Genomic DNA, 14704 nt, shown 5'->3' on the forward strand with positions numbered 1-14704 from the left:
TTTATTGAAAATTTGTGTCAGAAGGATGCCAATGAGGTGCAGCTTCAAGATATCCTGTGGTCTGAAATGGGTAAGTGACAAGGAGAGCGCTGTAATCAGTATATTGCCGGAGATCGTATGTATGATATTGTCGACCTGGTTCATTTCACACGCCGCCATTCGCAATTGTCTCTAGCATTACCTAGGTGATGTATAGCAAAAAACTGATTTCGAGTAAAAGCCTGAATAGTTATGTCACCACCTCTTGGCGGTAAACGCTATCCTGCGCTTTGTAAATTGCTTGCATCGTCGATGGTGTTTGCGCTTTGTCAGCAGATACATTTTTCCACAGATGTTTCCACGTCACTGTGTATTCCGCCTGCTGTATACGAATATAAGACAAATTGTCTTATAAAGCCTTTTCAGGTGACATATAACCAATTTACCAATAATGATGCCCACCGCCGCGAGGGTCTTGACGAGAACTATAGTAAACAAAATTCAAAATGACTAGCTCACGAATCGAAACGCCCGTGCGGAGACTCAGATGGCTCAGAGTGATTTCTACGGTGAGCTCATGCATCCTCCGTAGCACAGTCGTTCCCACCGAATTTAGAGCCGTGAGCGAAAGTGGAGAGACCAAGGCTCCGGGCGCGGGAGCAGCTACGTGGCCGCTACGCGGACAGTAGCTGTGCTACATCCGCTTAGCAAAAAATAAAGAGAAATACCGCCCGTGCTGTTTACGGGTTCTCTTCCTCTGTCCCCGTCTTTATTTGCGGTCAATATGATATGCTGAAGGTACATTCGTGGTGAATACTGATCCTAGAGAGCGCGATCTACCACCCTACAGGTGCCATGATTTGCTAACACCTGCTCAATGTCTGCGTACTGTATATAGAGCTCGCATCCATGCCTTCAATTTCCGACACATCACCTTGCCACTTGTGAAAGGAGTCCTATGCTAAATTTTCTTCTTACATGTAATGACAGTGATTGTGTGCACCTGCTTTATTAATCTTCTTCTAGTGCTTGGCTTCTCAGATTTCCTGGATGGGGCTGTTGGTGTCTTGTTTTCCTCAAGCATAGCGCGAGACCTAGCAATGGGTAGTCACAAATAGAGATTTGAGAAAACCAAAACGAATTCGGCACAGTGAGAAGCTGAAGGGTTGTTTTGGTGGAGACCAGTGGCCAAGTCCAGATATGAAAGAGGAGGAAGAAAAGTTGAGTCTTTCCACTTCAACGCTGGCAGGCACCACTCCTACAAATTAATAAGACTCGTACTTATTTTATTTCTTCAAAGGAGATTACTGACTTGCATTGGCAAGTGTTCACTTCAAGAAACACCACATGAAGCAAGCTTCCTGCGCATATTTGACGAGCTAGTGCATCATCATTTCGCATTATGAGTGAAACTACAATTTTCTTTATCCACAGCTTGCCGAATTTTGTGTTTTGCAGTAGGATGTTAGCAGTGCTATTAAGGCAAATACTCGTGAATAGTAGTAGAGAAAAAAATAAAAGTAAGAAAGCAGTAGCTTTTTGTGCGTAGACTATGCATACACCTGTCGCTCTTATGGTGATTTTTCCCTATCTGCTAAACCATTCCAATCAAGGAAAGCTTATACACAATTATTGTGCAAAGTCAGACCACAACTGAACCAGAGGCATCCTTGGTAATCAAAGTATATTCATTTGGCGACATTTTCTGCGGCCCTGCTATTGGTCTTTCTTTCCTTCCTTTTCAGCTGTGCAGGTTCATTACGAAGCGACGAGACAGTTTGACAATTTTAATAATTGAAAGACTTAGCGAAACCTTTTTTGGGTTGTTTTTTCTTGGTTACAGACTCTGCACATTGCATTTTAAGGCATCTTCTCAGTGTTTCTTTTTTTTCTTTTGGCTTTTTTTTTACTGGGTAGGGCATGTCAACATTTTTTACAACATGTCAAGTATGGGGTGCCATAGTGTTCTTGGATGGAGTCTTACCCTTTCATTCTGTACAATATGATGTCGTTTTTTTGTGTGTCCAAGGCCGTTTTACATTTGAGTGTGATTGTAGCATTTTGCTAAGTTTTACCTTTGTCACCCAAGCTTGAAAGATTGCTACCCACTGCTGGTGGCATGACACATGTGACATTTTTTTTCAATAAAAGGAAGTCTGTCGCTTATCCTGGGCACTGGTTGTCTTTGTCTTTTTGAATTACAATTTCTTGCCTACATTTGCTCTTCTGTTGCATTTCAGATTAGGAATGGTTATCATAGTTGAAAATCATTTAACCATATTGCACACAATATGGATGTGTACTTGCAATATATGGTCACCGTAAATATAATAAATAGAGGTAAATTATTCAAGAATAGTGCATTTGAATGGTGGTGCAGCCATGAATTGTGACTATAAGGTACCAGTGCTTGTGAAGAATATAGTGCAACTCTACTACATTCAAAAATCATTGTTTTAATCTGCATTTGTATAGCTCCAGTTCCTGTGAACACACATCTGGTGGAAGAGTGGCTTGCACCTGCATTTGGGCCCAATGAATAGCCAAATTTCCATCCATTTTCATGTTATTATTATATTAGTAAAGGCAGTCGTTTTTATAGTAGCCTGTTTGCCCAGTGTAAAAGCCGCTACGGGGTGTCAGGATCTTGTACACATCTTCAGCTTTGCAGGGGACATAGCATCTGGTACATACTTTGTCACAAGCCATGTCTTCAGGGCAAGTTGAGTTTAGTGACTTGCAAAGGGAGAACCAAGCTTATTGGATATGAAGTAAACTGCCTGTACACTCGGTGGCCTTCTTCATATTGTGTGATATAAGTGGTTATAGCGGCCCTTGCTTTCTGCACTTGTCCGGCAGCAGTCTTTTGCTCTTGAAACACTCGGGATAGCTTTCAGGAAGCTGGACAGGAATAACACTGAAAAAGCAGCAGATGTTAATTATTGCACTCATCATGCGAAGCTTCATACAGTATGATCAGGGCGTACATAAATGAGGATGTTCCTCAAGGCCTTGTGGCACATGTCATGAGTTTGGAGCAACATGATGTATTACACTTTTTTCATCACATGCTATAGGTTCAGCAGGTGTGGCCATGGTTGAATTGGAGTGCAAGGTCAAGAAGACAAAGCTATGAGCACCACACTAGTAAAGGAGAGGCTGGGAAAGCTAGTGGGAAGCCTGTTGAACATCTGGTTGACCCTGTTGCTGGCTTCATCAGGCACAGTATGAAACAAGAAAAGGAAGTCATCAACACACCAGAAGATTCTCACATATAGACACCATGCCAAGGTTCTCAGGCAGGTCTCTGTCATAACACGCCAACAAGTCAGTCCGCAGACTATGCACGACCGACTACATACGCCTTCTGTTCGGACAAAGAACTGCTCATTGTAACTAACAAGGATGGAGGGGACAAAAGAAACAGTAGCCCCATTAATCTGGTTTCACTGGTATCAACAGTGTTTTGTAAGTGTGCATTGCCATACTCCCGAATGCCTTCTTGGGTGACATCAGCAAGGACCAGCTTGAGGCAAGGGGTAATAGACGTCTTTACAAGCGAAAAATGCATGCATGCATGGAGAGCACATTGCGTCCAAAAAGTAGGCACTTCACAGGGGCACAGGAACAGAAGGAACAGATTATTGACAGTGGGCAAAGACAAGCTTCTTCTGCTACTAAATACCCAGCACTGTTCCCATGTAACGACCTCTGAAAAAATTCCTCTCAAGAAGGAAATCATCTTTGTGTATCCATAGAGGGCAGACAGGCAAAGCCCCTTCAGCAATGCTGCCAGCTTCAAAAGCCCACTTTGCACATCCTGAATGCTTCCTTCTTGCAATTTTGCTGGGTGCAAGCATTCTACTGTCCAAAAGTAGTCATGGAGAGCACTGTTGGTTTGGTGGAAATACAGTTCAGAAGCGACTGCAACAAACCTCCCTTCCTAGTTGGTCTGGAGATTCGCGGTGCTTATGAAGCAACACCATGAGACAAGCAAGGCGAATGGATGTCCCGAAGCCCTTGTTGATTTATCACACTGTTCTGTTAGTAACAACCTTGAGACATGAAACCAACAAGCTCAAGTTCGGCACTCGCGTGGTTACTCTGGACGATCCATAAAAAAGCACAAGAACAGAAAACTCAAGGGAAAGGATGAAGCACCATTTAACTCTTAGTATTGCTGCAGCCCAGCCGCTTCCTTTATTTTCTCTGGTCGTGCTACATTTTTTTTACTATAGATAGACATGAACTTCTGTGCACAGCTACTGCAGAGAGCATAGGTGACGTTCCCAATCAGTGTCCGATTTTTATATACAGTATGTGCTGGCTCAAAGAGGATCGAAACACTGCAATGGAAGCTTCAAGTAGAAAAGGTGGCTGGAAGAAAAAAAAGCTGTGCTGCAACCATTTTGCCAACATGTTGTCCCCTTAATAAAAATTGTGCTTCCATATGAACTTGACCCCTCCAGTTGAGAGTAAAGTACCAGTGCACTTATGAACAACTAATCATTTCTCAAAGAGCATGTGCAGTCCAGCCAAAAGCATGGGTATCAATCCGCATTGTGCTCCTGCATTGAAGGTGAACAACGCGTTCCATAATGGCGAATGTGCTTCCCTGCAATATGAATTTATAATGTGCAAATACTTGTCAATGAAGCTTACCACGAGCACAGATGCACTTGGAAATTATATGAATTGAAAATAACAGCACAGTGTAAACCTTTGTGCCCTTTCCACTCTTAGTATGCTTTACTGCACGATGCTCATTTCCACCCCTGTATTGCGGTGTAGCAAGCTACAAAGGAAACATTGCATAATTAGGCTTTTTAGGATTGCCTTCCTCGCAATACACCATTGTTGTGTGGTGAAGCCTACCCAATAATTGCGGTGAAGCATACTAAAGGTGGTTAGGGGCCACTGTCACTGGACATAAGAGTTCTTTAATTGTACACTCGCGCACCCGCCGCCTCTCAGGTCGCTTTAGTGGCCATACTGTGCTGGGTGAGAGCGGCCACCTTCTACTTTTAGTATGCTCGACCGCGTAACGAAAAATGTACTGCGGCGAAGAGACAGTAGATTTGTACTGAGTGAATAAACAAATAGTTTTTACAACAGTACAGAAATAAACGCGCACCATGCATCAGTCTACCACATGGGAGAGCGTCGCAACAAATGGTAGCTGATTCTCACAGGCTGTGTAGCCCACTGTAGTGCCTGTAATACAAAATTACAGGCACACAGAAATATGTTTATGTTCGTACTCCTTGCGTAATAAGACTGCCAGAACTTCCACAATAGAAAGTAATTTACAAAACGCAAAGAACACATACATATGCCTTGTTTTCAACTCGGTCGTCATGCAAATGACATATAGCACGGAAAAACGCGAACATGCTGTGCGTTAGCATCGTAAACTTCATACTAGGCAAGGAGCACACCACAATCCTGCGACAGCCGCTACTGAGACCAAAACGGGAGCACATGTCTGTGAACGCGCAAATGGAGCGCCTAAGCCACTCTGCTCCTCCACCACCCCCGCTGCGCGGCTGCACCACTCGTTTCAAGCACAGCACATCGACCACATATTCTGCGCTGAACAGTGGGCGGTCAACGCAGTCGCATTTACATGACTTGTAGCGAGCAGCACATCCCTCGATGTCCGCTAAGCAAAGTCGGACACGACGACGCCACATCGCGGTTCGCAAAACTGCGCTGCCGAGGCGCTAGGCCACTAGGCCACTTAGACATCTCAATTGTCACCGCCGCCGAGTTCTCAAGGAAGTACTGGTCACACAAGCCAGATTCTGTACTGCCAGAGCTCACCGAGGCCAAAGCCATACTGCCGCACCACCACTACTCACGGCTTTCCGCCAAGTAACACAGAACCTGCAACCAACACACAAGCAACGCAAGCACAATCACATAAGCAAAGTTCAACGTGAACAATGCGCGGTCCGCGCGGGCCAGAGAAGGAACACGCCACGGCGGGACAGCGCCACTCGGCGCCACCACCGCGCCTTCTCAAAAATCCCTAAACAATACTGTCCCTAGGCACCTAGGATCATGTCACGTGAGGGATTTTTGTACGACATTTAGACGCACGCCCCTCGCTCTAGCGCGGTTGCTTATCATGCTTGTTCAACTTCTAGTGCACCGTTTGGTTGCTCTGCTGCTCACGGTTGCGGCCAATGGGATCACGCATCGCAAAGCACCTGAAGTACCTGAAGAAAAAGTGTGGCGAACTCTTCCCTTCCTCCTCCGTTTTCGCCGCGCCTTGACACTTACGCCATAGAGAAAGGAATACAACACGAGCGGACACTCCCTTAGAGCCGCGCGGCCCAATTGACAGCAGCGCACCATGCAAGCCGGTGGCGTTAATACCTGAACCACACTTCCGGTTGCGGTTTCGTGCGCACGCGTTTTGGATGCTAGCTGATAAGCGTCACGCCGACTGCGCTGGGTTTTTTTTTTCATTTTTTTTTTGCGTCTAGAGCTCGACCGCGTGTGGTATTCGCACGAAACCGTTTATTAAGTACAATTGGTTGCGAACCGTCTTTACAAGCCTCCATCGAATATGTGCCAAGTGCAATTTCATAAAGACGCTAGACGCCTCGTAAAATGAGGAAATGTTTATTCTATATAAATGCTCGTCGCGAGCTTTTTGTGCGTTCATCCAACGTTGCGGCACCAGGTGAGCAGCAGTAGTTTCCGTAGGAAGCTCCACCAGACGACCGTCAGCTGAAAAAATTAAATTACAAGCACGTGTTATTTTGGTATTAACATGCAAGAATAATGCCTGTAGTGGCGATGCGTGCGAAAGTGGTGAATGGGTGGCATTACAAATTTACAAACAAAAGCAGTTCCCTTTTACATACACGCTGTAGAGAATACCCGACTCATCCCAAACAATACCGTGCATACCACAAAAACATTCTAATTCCAAGCATTCCCCTCTTCACGGGCCGTATTTCCTGCACTTCAATAGTGCGAATACGCGGGCTACTCCGCGTTTCCAGCACTTTGCTACAACCGAAGCGATAGTACGCTACGAATACACAGAGGTGGCCACAACACAGCTTCTCAACCAGACCATGCTGAACGCTCGCAGAATTCCTTCTACTCCCACTCAAGACAAATGTGTGGGTGCAAAGCCAGTCTTTAGTCGTTCAGAAGACAGAATTTTCGAGTTGCAAGTTCCTGGCGTTTGAGCTCCTTGGCGTTATCTTTTGCGCGCTCTACTGGCGCAAGCAACACACTGCAGTGTTATCCCTCTTGGAAATTGCTCGTCGCGTTTTCGACAAGCGTGAGTACAAAAAGAAGACGAATTGTTGCGGGACCATAAAAATTGTCACAAACTTATCGCAGTAAGATTCAGTACGCGCCAAACTAACTGTCACCACGGCCGAGCTGCTCTTCGCTGTGTCACGGCAGGCGCAGCGAGCGTTGCCTCATCAGTAAAAAAAAAAACTACCGCAAATATTTCCCAAAAATGTTGGGCGTCAGAGAAAGCGCCATTAACTTGTCGGTGCATTAAAACGCGAAACTTAACTGCGCACCACGGCCCAGCTGCTTTTCGCTAATCGCGTCGCAGCGCCAGGCGCGCCCACTGCGCTTGAAGAGTACCCCATAAAGTAACGAAATTAGTCACAATAACGTTGGGGGTCAGAGAAAGCGCCAAAACTTGACACAGTACGATTCAGTACACGAGAAACTGCGTCAAAGCACACTGTAGGGCCCACCATGCCCGAAAGCTACCTAAATAAGTTAAAATAACATTGAGGCTCATAGAAAGCGTCGCAAACATCTTCCAGTACGATTCAATAATTCAAATTAGGTGCGCCACGACGGCCGCGCTGCTTTTTGTTATCATCGTCATCATCAGCCTGGTTATGCCCACTGCAGGGCAAAGGCCTCTCCCATACTTCTCCAACTACCCTGGTCATGTGCTAATTGTGGCAATGTTGTCCCTGCAAACTTCTTAATCTCGTCAGCCCACCTAACTTTCTGCCGCCCTCTGCTACGCTTCCCTTCCCTTGGAATCCATTCCGTAACTCTTAATGACCATCGGTTATCTTCTCTCCTCATTACGTGTCCTGCCCATGCCGATTTCTTATTCTTGATTTCAACTAAGATATCATTAACTCGCGTTTGTTCCCTCACGCAATCTGCTCTTTTGTTATCCCTTAACGTTACACCTATCATTCTTCTTTCCATCGCTCGTTGCGTCGTCCTCAATTTAAGTAGAACCCTTTTCGTAAGCCTCCAGGTTTCTGCCCCGTACGTGTGTACCGGTAAGACACAGCTGTTATAAACTTTTCTCTTGAGGGATAATGGCAACCTACTGTTCATGATCTGAGAATGCCTGCCAAACGCACCTCAGCCCATTCTTATTCTTCTGATTATTTCAGTCTCATGATCCGGATCCGCAGTCACTACCTGTCCTAAGTCGATGTATTCCCTTACCACTTCCAGTGCCTCACTACCTATTGTAAACTGATGTTCTCTTCGGAGACTGCTAAACATTACTTTAGTTTTCTGCAGATTAATTTTCAGACCCACCCTTCGGCTTTGCCTCTCCGGGTCAGTGAGCATGCATTGCAGTTGGTTACTAAGCAAGGCAATATCATCAGCGAATCGCAAGTTACTATATTCTCCATTAACTCTTATCCCCAATTCTTCCCAATCCAGGTCTCTGAATACGACCTGTAAACACGCTGTGAATAGCATTGGAGAGATCGTATCTCTCTGCCTGACGCCTTTCTTTATTGGGATTTTGTTGCTTTCTTTATGGAGGACTACGGTGGCTGTGGAGCCGCTATAGATATCTTTCAGTATTTTTACATACGGCTCGTCTACACCCTGATTCCGCAATGCCTCCATGACTGCTGAGGTTTCGACTGAATCAAACGCTTTCTCGTAATCAATGAAAGCTATATATAAAGGTTGGTTATATTCCGCACAATTTTCTATCACCTGATTGATAGTGTGAATATGGTCTCTTGTTGAGTATCCTTTACGGAATCCTGCCTGGTCCTTTGGTTGACGGAAGTCTAAGGTGTTCCTGATTCTATTTGCAATTACCTTAGTAAATACTTTGTAGGCAACGGAAAGTAAACTGATGGGTCTATAATTTTTCAAGTCTTTGGCGTCCCCTTTCTTATGGATTAGGATTATGTTAGCGTTTTTCCAAGATTCGGGTACGCTCGAAGTCATGAGGCATTGCGTATACAGGGTGGCCAGTTTCTCTAGAACAATCTGCCCACCATCCTTCAACAAGTCTGCTGTTAGCTGATCCTCCCCAGCTGCCTTCCCCCTTTGCATAGCCCCCAAGGCTTTCTTTACTTCTTCCGGCGTTACCTGTGGGATTTCGAATTCCTCTAGACTATTCTCTCTTCCATTTTCGTCGTGGGTGCCACTTGTACTGTATAAATCTCTATAGAACTCCTCAGCCACTTGAACTATCTGATCCATATTAGTAATGATATTGCCGGCTTTTTCTCTTAACGCATACATCTGATTCTTGCCAATTCCTAGTTTCTTCTTCACTGCTTTTAGGCTTCCTCCGTTCCTGAGAGCATGTTCAATTCTATCCATATTATACTTCCTTATGTCAGCTGTGTGACGCTTGTTGATTAACTTCGAAAGTTCTGTCAGTTCTAGTCTAGCTGTAGGGTTAAAGGCTCTCATACATTGGCGTTTCTTGATCAGATCTTTCGTCTCCTGCGATAGCTTACTGGTATCCTGTCTAACAGAGTTACCACCGACTTCTATTGCACACTCCTTAATGATGCCCACAAGATTGTCGTTCATTGCTTCAACACTAAGGTCCTCTTCCTGAGTTAAAGCCGAATACCTGTTCTGTAGCTTGATCTGGAATTCCTCTACTTTCCCTCTTACCGCTAACTCATTGATCGACTTCTTATGTACCAGCTGCTTCCGTTCCCTCCTCAGGTCTAGGCTAATTCGAGTTCTTACCATCCTATGGTCACTGCGGCGCACCTTGCTGAGCACGTCCACATCTTGTATGATGCCAGGGTTAGCGCAGAGTATGAAGTCTATTTCATTTCTAGTCTCACCGTTCGGGCTCCTCCACGTCCACTTTCGGCCATCTCGCTTGCGGAAGAAGGTATTCAGGTTAACTGCGTCACAAGTATAGCCTAGTTGCAGTGCCGTAAGCCTAATTGCTTGAAATGCGTCGAGGACTGTCGAACAAAGTTTCTCACCTTGCCCTAGTCCAATAGTGCAGTGGTGCCGTGTCGAAGTTCAGAAGGAACGCAAGAATTCGCCGGGAGCCCCCCGAACCAGGCTAAATCCAAAAATAGAAAAACAGGCAGACGGGTGACCGAACAGGCCAACGCTGAGATGCGCGGCCGTCTCGCTTTGGCCGTGTGTCTGACGAATGACACATGCGCCTGGCTCGTCATTCGCCGATTCTCCTGCCGCTAGGCAGCGGAAGTAAGCCGCAAAGTTTAATTTATTCATACGAAGATATTTTTACTTTTTCCGGGAAATAATAAAATAAATAAAACAATTTCTGTTAATCTCATTTCACATTCTTTTTTTTTTTTCGATGCTCGCGGCAGCAAAGGGTCGGCGTTAATACTATAGCGTGGCGTATTTCCTGTTGCCACTTTCCGCCGAGTGTCCCCTCTTGTTATATTTCTTTTTCTATGGTTACGCCATAGAGAAATGTTACGCGTCGATGCCGTGCCTGTATCGACATGCTGTTGGAACGCGCGCGCGGCTTCCACTCGACTCCCGAATCTTTAGGTAGAGACGAGTACATCGAGGCGTAAAATGCAAGGCACTGTGGATCCTCGCTTCGAACACCCCCCTTCAAATAAGTATTAAAAATGTTTGGCACTCACAGGCTCTTTATTGCTTTGCGAAATAAACAATCTCTACGTAACATAAAACTAACACTTAGTGAAGTGAATCCTTCTGGGACTTTACAGATGTTGTTTTTGTGCATCAGTTACGCTTTCCTAGAGCGTTTAATTGGACAATGTTTATTCGCATAGCTCTTACAGAAGCATGTTTAATGACAATTTCTTCGCTCGGCTAGATAATCTAGCGGACGGGCTCCAAACTACTCATTTTCTTTAGCCACGTACCTAAGAGAAATTATTGAAAATTTAATTAACGCAGCTTCGTTAATTACGCACACAACTTTTCATCTTACTCCGCATCTAGAGGTTACCAATCTGTACACCGGATTGAGGAAATGATGTTACCAATATTTGTATTGGTTCAATAGTTTTGTTTGGTGCAATCAAAAGCAGCCGGCATATTGATTCTGCAGTAGGCTTCTTATAAAGCAAGTATGGAAGATTGGACAGGGTATCTTGGCGCAAATGAAGTTCGTGAACTTAAGCGTATGTGTCCAACCGTGCACTTCTGCCTTTAAAACTGATTCTGTTACATTATACAAGAAGCACGACGGCGCCATGGTGCACCACACAGGGGTGCGAGAACATTGTGGGCGCTCCAGTCTAGACTTCTGAGCGTTGGTGGCCTCAGGCTCAGTTTTCTGGCATGATCAGGAATAAAAACAGCATTGAATACATTTCCAGTACTTTAGAGCCTATGGATCAGTGCGGACACGTACGTTAGAACGAAAAGTACTAAAATATTAAGATGGGGGTTTGGCTGCATATATTTTGCTTGTTTAATGGTAAGATTTAAAGAAGAAAATACTGAGATTTTGTGACAATTAATGTTGACATACGTCACATGATGTATCAGCTGCGACACAGTGCCTGTGGTGAAACTGGCCCCTCCTGGACTACAGGGCTACACTGAGCCATGAAATACTAGTTTGATAAATACCAGTAATCGGAAAGTGTTTAGCTCTTGAATTTTTGGTATATCGGCGCCGCTGTGCTGTCTTAGGGGCCCTTTTTACCACGAGCATACGTTTCAGCTAATATTTGAAGGAACCTTGCACTAGTTTTTTTTTTCTTTTTTGGGAGAGCTTTCTTTAGCGTCTAACCGCTGTTCCAAGGTTATCGCTTGGCTCAAGACGCACCTGCATCTATTTCAATTATCCATCATGTTGTCACCGATTCAATAGCGAAAGAGCGTTATCTAATCAGATTGTGCGCGTTAAGCGAATGCTGACGTACATTGTCGATCACAATTGAGCGCCCGAGTTTGCGCTGCAATCTACGAGCATTCCAATCTCACGAACCGATGCCTTGATACGTAGATCAGATTTATATGAAGCACTACTTTGCGCGCAGTCATCGTGCTCCAAGTTTTATCTTTTTTTCCGACGTAAGCACGACTGATGCTGAGATTCGTGATTACTCTTTTGGGACTGTCTTGTTATTCACGTCACTACAGCGTGAGAGCATATACGTGCTATATTTTTTCTGAGGGAATACTCGAAATGAACTAGGGCTTTGGTTGCGTGTGCGCCTACAAATTTATTGCTATAATTTATTATCCATAACTTACTCTTTAATTTAGGGGGTTGTAAACGACAGGAACCTCATATTAGCAGGAGGTCTTAAGAATAAAAAATAAATTGTTATTAGTCAGCTATCACCTTATGACAAGGAAGGAAATTAGAATAAAATATATCCTCATGATAATTGAAAGCCCATCCGTTTGAAAACGTTTCATCTGAGTTCCCCCTTTGGAAAATGATACCGACCTGAAGGTGCTTCGGTATCGTGGGCCCTTGACATACGTCCAACCGTCGAACAAAGGGTTATTCCGAATGTTTCATTTCACGAAGGCGTGTTAAACATGCATAAGACGAAAGTTCTTCTTGAAGAACGTCGTTAGTCCAAACCCACGAGCTACTGTAACTCATCTCGCCCATATCGCTGTCATTCAGGCTTAGATAAGACATATATTTGAAATCGACGCATCACGAATCCGAAAAGAGCGGCCCGCGACTAGCCCAGCTAGGTTTCTTTCATTTCGTACGTCGTTACATAGGGGCTAGCAGTAGCTCATGGAGGAGAGCGCTGAGTGTGGAGGTGGCAGAGAAGGGGCTCTATATTGTCTCCTCACCCACAAACACTGCGCGCCGCGCTGCTGGCTATTTCTAAAAAATTGTATATGCGACGCCCAGCCATTTGCAACACAGCCACATTGTTTTGCGTCCAGGTGAGAGACAGGATGGTTATTGAGATGAATACAGGCTATTTTCTGCAGCAACTTAGGAATGAATAAATGAATGCGTACATTTACTCAGAAGAAAAGAGGAACCAACATCAGAGAAAGCACGTCTCAGCACATTGGGAAAGGAGCAGGTGTTAAAAAGAGCAAAAGCTGGAGTCCGGGTAGCAGCCGAAGTCACAGTTTAGGTTCGAGAGAACATAAGCGATAGTTGGTGAAACTAACAAACAAACAAACTAACTAACTAACTAACTAACTAATAACTAACTAACTAACTAACTAACTAACTAATTAACTAGCTAACTAACCAACAGTGCTTGGGGGAGGTGGTAGTGTAATGGCTAGCGTGCCTAGCTCCTAAATGCAGAATGCTGCAAATACATGGGCTCGAATCCCGGTGGCTTGTTTGTGAAGACAGCTTTCTGTGCTCTCTGGTGACGGCGAAGCTCAGAATGAGGCGGCGACCTGACGACAACGGCCGCCGTGACCGCAACAGAATAAGCGGGCGTGCAAGGTCACACCTAAAGCTGAAAGCATATTCAGAGGATATACCGTATGCTCCTGTCGACACAAAAGATGGTGATGAATAACGAGGGGTGTTGTGGAGCGAGGCTGTAGTCCTAAATGTCATAACATATCTAATATATAACTTATCCATGTATATATCGTAATACGTAAGCACATCTCGATTTGCAGCTGCTGCGGTAGCCCATGAGTGTGGATAACAAAGTCGCGAGGCAAATAATGGGGGCACGTTAACGAAATCGATAGGTCTAGCTCAAAATCCGTCCACGACGGCGTCTCTCGTAGACGCTGTGCGATGTTCGGGCGTTAAGAATGTGTGCGGACTGAAGAAAAGCTGCCACGGAGTGCTCCTGACGATTACCTTAGCTTGTTTACTCCATAACATAAAGAAGAAAACGAAAAAAAAATAGAAAAATAAACGTATCAAAAGCCCAGAATCAGTCATCACTCGTCGCGACTAAACGCTCTTCGGATGATAAGTCATTCCCAGCCGAGGAGCAGCTACGCTTTATCAAGAACACTGATAACGCCGGCGCGACAAGCATTGTGGCGATGTTCAATGCGCAGAGATAGCTTGTAATTATTTTTTTGTTGACATCATCACCCCGGCATTGCGGGAAATTTCAAAAGTTTAAGGTCAGAACAGCACGTGGTGTACCTCACGGGATTTAAACCCTCGTGTACAGATAAGCTGGATACGATGAAGGAATGATTATCGACGCTGACCGTGTTTGCGACACAAACAAACACTACACTGCGCACTTCTCAGCAAAAACACAAACTCTACGCACTTCTCAGCATCGTTGTCCACCACGGCGCATCGACGCCTTGCAAGCAGCTGTAAGCTCTTAAACAAATGTACATCCTTTGGGGTGTATATTTGCCACATAACAATAATCGCCATCAGGCTTGCTTGCGTTTCCTTCCTTGAAAACGCTGCACTCACTACTTTCCTGTCGAGAATGCTGTGTCATGCTGATAAGGGGCATGCCGTTCATGATTTGGAAGTACCGGGCCCGCCGCGTTAAAGAAAGGAAATGCGGACAAGACAGATGACGATTATTGCTGT

Source organism: Dermacentor andersoni, chromosome 1, assembly GCF_023375885.2.
Source record: "Dermacentor andersoni chromosome 1, qqDerAnde1_hic_scaffold, whole genome shotgun sequence".
NCBI lineage: Eukaryota > Metazoa > Arthropoda > Arachnida > Ixodida > Ixodidae > Dermacentor > Dermacentor andersoni.